Source organism: Ananas comosus, unplaced genomic scaffold (assembly GCF_001540865.1).
Source record: "Ananas comosus cultivar F153 unplaced genomic scaffold, ASM154086v1, whole genome shotgun sequence".
Lineage (NCBI taxonomy): Eukaryota > Viridiplantae > Streptophyta > Magnoliopsida > Poales > Bromeliaceae > Ananas > Ananas comosus.
In genome coordinates this window covers 1-11,720 of record NW_017891548.1, presented here as the reverse complement: position 1 = coordinate 11,720, position 11,720 = coordinate 1, and the positions used below count along the sequence as shown (strand labels likewise).

The following is an 11,720-nucleotide window of genomic DNA, read 5'->3' as shown; positions in this document are numbered from 1 at the left end:
CAAAGTAATAATCTAATATATATCATATTTAATTAGTAGTGTTCTAATTTTGGTTCTAGTTTTGCATCATTGAGGTATACTAGCAACTAGTGTAAAAAAATTAAAGAGTTTTAAATTATTGATCTTTTTTTCGATTTTATATATCCTTTACCCTTTTCGATTCTATCCTTGAATTATGTTCTATAATTTTGATCAAAAGTATTAACATGGCATATCAAAGTATTCTTTTAAACTATTCTTTTAAATCGATGTATCTGTCGTTTTTGTATATCAAAAATGATAGTTTATAATAAATCTGTCTCAAAATCCAACAAAAGAGAAGAAAATGATAAATAAAATTTTAATAATCATTCTCTCTTTCCATTTTAGGAATTATCTGTTATTTTACTTAGGATTAAAATCTTATCAACTTTTTAATGCGTCATAATTTCAATCTATAAATTTTCATAAATGATATTGTAGAGTGGTTACATTTCTACAATGATATTGTATAGCAATTGACCAATTAGATAAAACTGAAGATATGTATAAATTTACTCTTTTCTCTTGATTTTTCTTTTATTTTCTGAACTAACTTTATTTTGTAAATTCACTCCAAAAAATCATTTTTTCTATAAAGTATTTATTTATTTTTTTATCATTGTTTTTTACTTTTCATCTAAGATTCATAAGAAATGCAATTTGAAAATACTTTTTTCTCGTGATAGTTTTTCTTTTAAAAGTTACTGCCAACTAACAAACTTGAAAAAATAATAAAAAAATTATATATTTTTAAAGGGAAAAAAGGATGTTAATTTTATAGAATCTTATATAAATTAATAGCATAAAAAAAATTTAAAATTCGTACGTTGCACAGGTACGTAATTTGCTAGTAGTATAGTATAATTAAGCAAATGTAATACTCGATCTCACTCGAGCCAAAAAAAACACCGACTATATATCTTAAACCGAAGCAAAACATTTTCTGTTTCTTGGAAGAGCACGTTAGGTTCAGGTTTAGTTCGGTTCAAGTTTTGAATTTTCCCAAAAATCTCGCACCTGCCTCCTCTGTTCGACTCGCTCTCTCTCTCTCTACCGACACTGGTTAGATTCTTTAACTGTTGTAGAATATAAATGGAGATCAAGTAAATTATTGTTTTGAGACGTGTAGATTTATTTTTTTTAAGATGATATTTGTCCTCAATCAAATGTATGCTACTGGCTTAACAAATCACCTTCAGGATATAACAAAATCGTCAGAAAACTGGAAACATCATTTTTCGATGATTTTGTTGTATGGTTTACTGGTAACCTAATAGCATATATTCGAGCGGAGACAAATATCACTTTTAAAGAAAGTGAACTAGCTTACATGCCTCAAGATCATAATTTACTTTATCTCCATTTATATTTTGCAACAATTTTACAGTGATAGTTTAATAGAGACAAACACTGAGGCAGCATTTAAAATGATAAATCAAGACTCAATGAAACTGAACAAATTTGATGGGACTAACTTCACTCAATGGAAAAATAAGATGATGTTCTTACTTCACTAAAGATGGCCTATATTCTCGACCCTAATTTGCTAGATTTTTTTACACCTGCCACTACAGATAATGATGAAGTGAGGGCAGTACGTAAGAAATGCGAGGAGAATGAACTATTATGCGAATGATATATTCTCAATATTTTGTGAGATAATTTATATGATTTATTTGCATCGGTTTAATCACTAAGAGAGGTACATAATTCATTAGAAACAAGACATAATATTAAAAAGTAAGGCACAGATAAGTTTTCAATTATGAAATATTTTGAATTTATTAATGATTATAATTTTATTTCAGAATATATACTAACTGAAATGCCCCAATAGTCTCACGTCGAATGAAAAAATAATTCTGATTAGATTTGGTGAAGCATTACATGCTAGTAATAATAACTGGACTTAAGTATTTTGGGCCAGTGGTTTGGACCCAAATGAGTTATTATTACTAGTGGGTTGGATCCCGATGCGTAACAGATCTCGCATATCTGCTAAATTAGCAAATATATAAGCCTACAGAACTAGAGAGAAAATAGACAAAAAAATGATTACAAAAGTTTTCACTAAATTCTTGTAAGGACCCAACCCACTAACAATAACATAATAACTCAACTAGAATCAAATTAATTTTCATATATAATTGTAATGATCCTTAATCCGTTAACAATAATAACTCGTTGGGCCTAAATCACCGGCCCAAAATACTTAAAAGTCGATTATTATTATTAGCGTGCAAGGGCTCATCTAATCCAATCGGAATTATTTTTTTTTCCAATGTGGGATTATTAGGTTATTACAGAGTCCCCCCCCGTTTAGATCTTAATCTCCTCATTAGGTCCAAACCCATATCACAGACATATATATCAAAATTATTAGACAATGTGAGATTCTAGAGCTGGCTCCTACTCTTTAAGAGGTGGCTTGAATCAAATTCGTTGGTATAGCACTTTGCTCCACATAGCATTTAGCTCTCACACTTCCGACTGGTATTCAACTTTGATACCAATTGTAACCCAGATTACATATATATAGATCAAAATTATTAGGCAATGTGAGATTCTAGATCTGGCTCATACTCTTTAAGATATATAGACTAGAATTATCATGTAATATGAGATTCTACAAGTGACTCCTACTGATTCAAGAGGTGGCTCCAATATGAGATTCTAGAAGTAGTTCCTACTGGTTCAAGAGGTGGCTCCACTCAAATTCGTTGGTATAACACTTTGCTTCGCATAGCATTTAGCTCTCACATTTCTTGCTGGTATTCAACTCTGATACCAATTGTATCGATTCAATCCACTCAAAAACCGGCCCAAAATACTTAACCCAAACAACCAACCCAAACTCTTATTTTTTCATCCGATGTGGGATTATTAGGGCAAACCCAGATCAATTTGATACTAATTGTAACGATCATTAGAAATACGAATAAGAATTACCCGATGATATGAGATTCTAGAGGTGGCTTCCAAATCCGTTGATGTAATATTTTGCCCCATATAGCACTTACCTCGTTGGACCCACACATCCGGCCAAAATGTTTAAGCTCAATTATTGTTACTAGCGTACATATGAAACCTTATATATTTTAATCAGAATTATTTTTTTATCCGATATGGGACTATTAGAGTATCACACTAATATTGACTATATCTTCTATAGACTTTAGCCCGATTAGATCCTTTTCTTTAAGAAGTATTATTACGGTAGGGTTTTATGATACTTCTTGAGGAGTCCTGGGTTTCATGATGCTTCTATAGGTAAATTTTCCAATTCGATCTTCTTTTTTTTCGCTTGTTTCCTTTACTACGATGTTACGAACCGGACGAATCGCCACCCACCCGTGATGAAGATGAGGTTGGGACAACGACGAGAACGACGGGTGATTAAATCGGGTTATACTCAAAAAATAGATGGGGAGAACTCGGAAGAATTGGGAGAGAATTACGGAACAGATAGAGAGAGAAAGAGAGAGAAGGGAGGAGGAGGGAAGATGACTTTAGGGGAACAAGCTTCTGTAAATTTTCACTATAAATAGTTTGCCAAAAATTACAACAGATAAGAACAATGCTGATTTGATTCTTGGGCCTTGATCTGAAAAGGGCTTGGATGAATTTTCAGCCTGTTCTGGGCCGACTTCCGTTTGGGCTTAGGCTTGCCATGTCTGCGTGTACTCTTTTCCAACGAGGGAGGTAGCCTATAAAAACATACTTTAGCAATTCTTGTTTAATTAATTTTCCTCGTAATGACCTACCGTCCCTAGCGAGTGCCAAAAGCTTGATGGTTAGTATCCGAGATTCTAAGATAGTTGATTCACTTTTTCAACTAAGTTTATTTCTAAAAGAAATAAATAAAGCGAATAGCACACTATCTTTCTCTCAAAAAAAGAAAAGAAAAAAGAATCATAACATAGGTGGTATGAATTGGATAATTAATTTTATATATTTGGTTGAACTTGGAGGTTTCCCTATGACTAACTTTGCACACTTCTGGTGGTAGCCATGCCAGTCTCGCATAGCGAAGAAGGGACTTGTCTCATTGAATTTTAGGGCAAAAAACCAACCTGGTAAAGAGGGTAGGTGGGGGTAGGATATACCTTCTGATCCAGATGCCTTAGATCTAGCTATGCTTGCTTGCTGACCTGTGCTACCTATTCTATTCTTGACACATTAGGGTAGGAATAATAGTAAGCTGAGCTGCCTATCTCGCTGTGAGCGCTACCTAAGCACTGTTGAAGGCACTCAGAGAAGAGTGGAAATAGTCCTAGATAGGGGAGGGCTTCTCACTAACACTTTCGACTCACTGCCAAAAGCTCCTTCTTGTGAAGGGATGGCTTTGGGTGGGAGAGAGACCACTGGAAGACTTAATCGTTTAGATAGAGATAACAGAGCTATACATAAAAAATATTGAACTCAGTATCCCCACTAAATGCATTTCGCTTACAGTCACTAGGAAGGGGTTCTAGTAACGAAAGATTCCTTCTATTGGTAGGCCGCATTTCTCATATTCATTTCAGTGCTTTTGGTCTACCATTTTGGAAAGCCGGGGGGATCGTTTCAATTTACATATAAATTTACATACATAATTGTTAAGCTTCTCGCGCATTCGTGCTTGCTGTGAAAGTAATCTTCGTAATCAAGAGATGGGGCGTTCTCTCTCCCTACTTAACTAACAAGCAATGGGGACAAAGGCCTCGAATCCTGTCTTTGACGGTGATCATAGCGTGTCACGCTGGGAAACTGATCGAATGTTTTCTGTCTCAATGTCAGTGTGAAAGTCCTAATATCTTTACGAGGTCGAAATAGCATTACAGAAAGAGCAGCCGGAACCTACTCCCAGTTGGNGCAATTTTGATTAATTTGCTTGATATTCGCCTTTGCAATTTAACTATTGTAGTAGACAGAGCAGTGGAGATCTTCATCAGCATAAAAAATATTCCTGATGAGGTAGAAATTCTTTATCTACATGCGCTGAAGAAAAATCACGAAAATTAGTTGGTCTCTTGACAAGCTAATTGAGGAGCTAGATCTGATAGAGGGTGATGATAAAAAGGCTCATTTAAAGAGTAAGATTCGATTATTGGGTTTCGAACAGAAGAAGCTCAAAGTTGAGTACTTGCGTTTTAGATTTGTTCAACAAGATAACCTGGAGAAGGTAGTAAAGACGGAGGTTGAAAGACGGAGGTGCAAGCAATAATGGATCAATCTCTAAAAACTAGACTTTCGCCGGATGCATTTCACGTTACAAAATTATGTCAAATTCGTACAATAGCTTACTTTAAGGGCATATTTGGTTGGCCGAAAGTAAAGCATCGAAAGTGACATTTCTAGAAAGTGACATCTTATCAATTGTTTGGTTATCGAAAGTGAATATAAAGTCACTTTACAAAAGTTGGCTGATAAAGTAAGTTATAACTAAAGCTCACTTTTTTAACTTCCGCTTGAAAAATTCAGAAGTCACCAAAAGTGAAAAGCGTAGCTAAGATGTTATATTTGGTCTTAATTTCAATTTTTGAATTTATTTTTAAAACTGAATTTCACTTTAAATTTGGATTAAAATCATGACCACATTCTGACTTTTGTTTGTAAATTCAAATTCAACATAAAATTTTTAAATTCAAATTTGTGACTTTATATTTAAATTTAATCTCTTAATTTTTAATTTATTTTAATTTGAATTCTAGAATTTAGATTTGAATTTAAATTTTAATTAAATTATTTTTAGCTAAGAACTTTAATTTGAACTTTGAATTCAAATTGTTCCAGCTATAAATTCAAAATATCGACTAAAATTTGAATTCAAAATTCAAATTTTTTATTTACATTTAATTTCAATGATGAGTTTCAGTTTGAACTTTGAATTCGAATTATGAATTCAAATGTTCAATTTGAAATGTGATTTAAACTCAATTTTAATATAAATTTAAATATAAATTCAAATTGTGAATTCAAATTTGAACTCATTAAGATCAAAGAGTAAATTAAAATATGATTCAAATTATAAATTCAAATTCAAATTTAAATAACTATTCGCATTTCTATGTGGAACTTTTATTTTAGAATTTAATTTCAGTTATGAGTTATAACTTAAACTTCAAATCCAAATTGTAAATTAATTTATGACTTAAATTTTAATGTGAAATTCAACTCAGATTTAAGTTTAAGTTTAAATTTTAAAATATACTTTTGAATTCTAAATATAAATATAAATTTAAATTTTCAATTTAAAGAGTAGAAGTCGTTTATTTATATTTTCACCTCATTATGTATAATTTACTAATCAAAATTCAAAACTATAGTATTAATATTTCACTTTATAGTCAACCTAATAATGGAATTGAAAAGTCACTTTTACAAAAATAATTTTTTTCACTTCATCTACTTTCGGGCAACCAAACATGCCCTAACATGTGGTTCAATGAGAAGCGCGTGTTTTTGTGTTAGCTTTGGTTTAGGTCACGATGAAAAAGTTAGCCAGAATTTACTAGGTGAAGCTCGAAATAATGGATTAAGATTCAGAGCACAACAAATTGCTTGACATACTACAGTTCATGTCAGAGAAAGAGGATGAGCCGACATTAGAAAAGGAAGAGAAGGTGGCGCAGGTGAAGGTTGAGGTTGAGGTGCCTGCCTCAAGGGGCTATAGTCACATTCGATTTTGTACACAGAAGGCCAGGAGTGAACCAGATTTTTTTTTTTTTTTCACTGTTTATATTTTGTTTCGAAATTTTGAGGATCAAAAAACATTCCTAGTTAAATTTAGATATCATTTACAACTTAATAATTTGTTTCTTTTAATTTATATTGAATAATTACATAGCTTTATGAGATTTCTCGAAATTATGAAATTACTCAAAATTTTTTTTAAGGAAGTTTTTTTGTTGCTGCTGGTGTATATATAATTTTTTTTACCTGGACATGTATTGGATCATAAAAAATTCTCCATAAATTTTAATGTTATACTAGCATATATTTTAGGACAAATTTCAAATACCTCCCTAGTTTCACACTTTCTCATTTTAGTATCCTATGATTTAAAGTGTATAAATTTAGTACCCTGTGGTTTTATTTTTATCTTTTTATTATCGATTCTACTAATTTTTTCATTAAATCAGTTATAAAGTTAAAACTAAAGGTTACTAAAGTGAATATTCGGTAAATCTAAGTGGGGTATCTGAAGTTTTTTTATATATAATTTAACGAAATATTAACGGAAAAGCTGATGAAAAGATAAAAATGAAACTACAAAATACCAACTTAATACACTTTAAACCATAGGAAACTAAAGTGAGAAAGTGCGAAACCATAGGAGTGGTATTTGAAGTTTACCCTATATTTTATTAACATAATATTGTTTGCACGCTTATAATCGAGGTGTTAATCGTACATCCTAGCCTTTCCGAAGTTTATTTTGTTTACTTATCTTCTCAATTATTTTTCAAATATAATTTATTTTAAAAAACAAATCTTTAGATCAAAGGATGTAAAATGTACTTCTTATACATATTGTTCGTCTCTAGTGCAATTGTTCATATCTGAGACCTCAAATTTCAAGCATAACTGATTTATATTTTCAATTAAATTTAATTTTTTTTTTAAAAGAAACAGCTAACATACTACCTTTCTCTCAATAAAAAAAAGCATATAAAACATTTTTTTATTTTATATTAAAATAATTTTAATATATTTTAATATTGGCCTTTTTGCATAAAACATCCATTAGTTTTGGGCTTTTGCAAAACTGTGTTCGTTTTTTTTGATTTTACAGATTCGGTCCGAATTTTTAATAAACTGACCAAAATGCCCTTATTACTTTTTCTCTCTCCTCTTTTTTTTTTTCTTGTTCTTTTTCCTTTCCTTTCCAAAGAAGGCGGCGAAGGCGGAGGCGGAAACGGCATGCCTCGCCTCTGCCCCTCACGCCCTTGTCCTCGCCCGCGCATCCCTCACCCTCCTCGACTCCGACCCCGCCGAGGCTGTGCCGCGACTCTTTTTTTTTTTTTTCTCCAATCCTCCTCCAGCGCCTTCTCAGCCCACTGCCGCCGCCAGCGACGAAGAGGAAGTGCTTCTCGGGGACGAAAAGCATACCGGCGAGAGGAGGGGAAAAAACTCCGATGAGGGCAGTAGCTGCGATAGTGGGCAAGGGAAAGATCGTGGCCAAAAAAATTATAAAGAAAACAATAAAAATAAAAAAATATTTTTTTTCTACATAAAAGATCAAAAATTATATAAGAATGAAGAAGATAATGAATGCACTGTTAAAATAATGTTGCTCTTAAAGAAATTAAAAGACCACACACTTCATTGATGTCCTGTTGAGAAACTTATACAACTAAAGGAGTACTCCTCACTCTTATTGTGGAAGAGGAGGTTACTGTAATATACCGAATTTGGGCCTAGGGGCAAGTTCGAGGATTGGCTTGGCTTTTGGAACTAGTCTACGATGTTTGAAAGACTGTTGAAAGGTTTCGATAAGTTAATAAAGTGAGGAAGTAACTGGAATTGGAAAAGTGCATTGCATTGCAAATTGATGCACTTTTCCATTTGCGACGCTCTGAATTTGGTCAATTGTGAAGTTCGAGCGTAGGGAATGATAAGTGGAACTACCCTGCATCTTCTAAAAGGCTTAGATAAGTTTTTGGACAAGCTAGAGAAGTGATTGAACGGCCGGAAGCAAGAAAGTGCATTTCTGGCGAAATTCTGCATTGTGTACCGGTACAACCATCATCGTGTACCGGTACACATTGGCAGATACGTGGCAGTAAGGCTATTTTGGTAATTTCTCATCCAAGGTCTATCCTTATCTACCCAGCACGACTCCTGGACTTCTTTGGAAGCTGTTAGAGCTCAGAGGAAGAGATTTCCACCTTCCTCACTTTCTCTCTCTAGGATTTCTCTCTCTTTGAGTAGAAATCGCCGATTTGCGCCTATTTCTCGTCGATCTTCACACTAGCTGGTTTGTGGACTTTGGAGCAGCTACGAGCGGGTGGGAAGGACTCGCAGGGGAGGTATTTTCGCAGCTCCAACTTCCAGGAAAGCTGAGTTGAAGTCTAGTGAGGTAAACTAACTAGATTTCTCTCTAGTTTGAGATTATTGATGGTTTTTATTGATGGCTTGCGATCCTTGCTACCAGCTGGATTAGAATGGTTTAGAGCAGCATTTGAGGAGTGGTTTAGCTGTAATCCTTCACCCGAAAATCAGATTTGAAAACCTGAAGGTAAACAATGAGCCTTATCTCTATGTTGATGGTGAAAACGATGATATTAGTAAGGTTGTGATGCAGTTTGGAACCCTTTGTTCGCAGCAGGTTTCCAGATTAATTTGAGCTGAGTTATTGACCTTGGGAGCTGGTCTAGAAGGTGTTTCAACCTGGGGTAAGATGAAATTTCTGTTAGAAATCGGATTAAGTGAATTTCCGGCTATATTAACTTGTATATAAGTGTTTGATGCCGTTTTGGCGATTGTGCGCAGCGAGGTTGCGACGGGCCGTCGGATTATCTTCGGCTGCTATTGGAGAGCCTTTAGAGGTTAAACTGGAGGTATTAACTGAACCTAAAACAGGGAATTAAGCCACAAATCAGTATAATTGAGGAAATTGCCGAAATTAGACTTTTAGTCGTAATTTTAATGCAGTTTTTATTGTTAATTCGCAGCGGGATTGAGACCCAATTGTGATGAATTTCAGGACACAATTGAGCTGGTTTAAGCTGAATTTAGAGAGCCTTTGCTGGAAGTGAAGTGTAAACCTAAGAAGCTTGATTACCCGGATCGCTTAGCTACGTGAACTCGACAAAAGGCGTCGTTTATAGGTGGGTCTGACCTTCCCGAAATGGGTGAATTCCCTCTATGTCTCCTTTGACATCTGAGTTGAAGTTATTTCATATTCATGTGAATATATGTATAGTTAGGGCGTTGAGACATGCACTGATATGTAGATCATATCGGAAATGATAGTATCTTTAAAAAGCAATGAAAGATTCATGACTTGTCCATCCTACATGGTTACCTGTTAAGTACTATGGATTCATGATACTAGTAGCTTGCATATGCAATTTGGTTTGATGTTATCCATGAGGATAGAATGGTAAATTCGTGAAACAAGTATTGTCACGCCCCCGGATTGCACGATCACCGGGCACGCCGACAAATCGCCGTATACAAGAAATTTTTCCTGTATACGAAGCGTAGCAGTACCTGTACAACACACAAGGCTACGAACAGTAGCGTAGAGCTGAAACTAAAACAAACTGAACAGGTAGAGAAAGAACGAGTCTATATACATACAAAAATCTCTATACAAAAGCACTCGCTCCAACGAGTTCACAAATATGTACATAGCTCCCAAAACACGAGCACACTACCTGCAGTAGGGGAAAACTGCTAACTCAGCACCAGTCGGGAAGGGCTCTAGCTCGCGACGCCCTTGCCGCGATCCGCCTCAGAAGGAGCAGCAGCCGAGACCGAAGGTCCTGCGACAACGGTGGAAGAAAAAGGGGCGTGAGAACTACTGTAAAAATAAGTAGTCCTCAGTGGGTGCGGCCCTAAACCTCATCGGTCAACCCACTAAGTCTACAGGGTAAGCAAGAAAAGTGAGGAAAAGCTGGAAACACTCTACAGCTAGATACCACTATGCTATCCTGCTCTAGTACAACCCTCTGTAGAACAAGTAAAAACTGACCCAATTTTACGTGGGACTGTGATACACCCGTCCCGCCTGTCGAAGCTACACTAACAACTACCCCTGGGGTAGCTAGTGGAGAGCGAGTCCAACAATTAGGACACAGCGACACCAACGCAAAAGCACTAAGCCAGACTCCGGAGCGGCACTCGTGGGCGCGAACCAACCGAGTATGCAAGCGTATCTCTGTCGAGCTCAATCAAGCTCTCACAGGCATAATTCAAATAAACAGGGTCTAACCACCAATATACCTCGTGCCCTTGGCACAATCTGTAACCAAAACAGTAATCTGGGCCCACCGTCAACCCCCGACGGTCCCCGACAACACCAACGGTCTGACTCTACTGTAACAAAGCTCGGCATCCACAGCACGAGCGTGGAAATAAGCTACACTATCCTGGGTATCCGTCACACTCCCCCGCGACGATACCGCACAGTACGGCTCCTAGAGCTAAATCTGGTAGTGTAATACAAATGACGATCAAACCGTGGTTTTCTCCTAAGTCAAGTCCACGTCCAAGATGTATAATTTAAATACTTGCTAAACATGCTCCAAAACTCAGATTTAACATACTATGATCCATGAATTCGAGCTATCATATACTAGTCAAAAGCTGAAATTATACTTGTCGACTATTATGCGCTTAGGATGAAAAGCCGATGATTAACCCACCTCGATCGCTAATCTCCTGGCAACGAAGGGAGTGGCCGAGTCCGCGAAAACCCAACGCGTCCCGCTCAAAACCGAATCCACCTGCTGCGGAAAATAAGACCATGGATGACTCAATCCACGAAACTGTCCGAAAAACAGTGGCTGAGAAACCTTTAAATCCGATCAAGCTAACCTTTCCAAATCCAGCAAACTTGGACTCTGTGGATTCTTCTCGCAGTCTAGAATCCAGCAAACCCGATTTCGTCGCGATCCGTCGCTCCTACGTCGCGCACGAGCCGAAGTACCGAAGGCCGACGCTGGGATCTGCAGATCAACACCTCAGATTCTGCTCGACAAACAGCA

General features: G+C 35.9%; 2 long non-coding RNA genes across 3 annotated transcripts; one reads left to right on the top strand and one right to left on the bottom strand.

Moving 5' to 3' along the window:
- Nucleotides 1-8,877: 8,877 nt before the first annotated feature.
- On the top strand, nt 8,878-10,035 carry LOC109704996. 2 transcript variants are annotated; one of them, XR_002214569.1, is made up of 5 exons: nt 8,878-9,085; nt 9,161-9,244; nt 9,335-9,401; nt 9,499-9,566; nt 9,681-10,035. It is a non-coding gene; the product is annotated as an uncharacterized LOC109704996 (long non-coding RNA). The 2 variants fall into 2 exon arrangements; XR_002214568.1 differs by having other exon boundaries at nt 9,713-10,034.
- A 246-nt stretch (nt 10,036-10,281) lies between these two features.
- LOC109704994 lies at nt 10,282-11,714 on the bottom strand. Its single transcript, XR_002214567.1, has 3 exons — nt 11,551-11,714; nt 11,379-11,462; nt 10,282-10,496 (listed from the first exon to the last, which is right to left on the bottom strand). It is a non-coding gene; the product is annotated as an uncharacterized LOC109704994 (long non-coding RNA).
- Nucleotides 11,715-11,720: the final 6 nt, after the last annotated feature.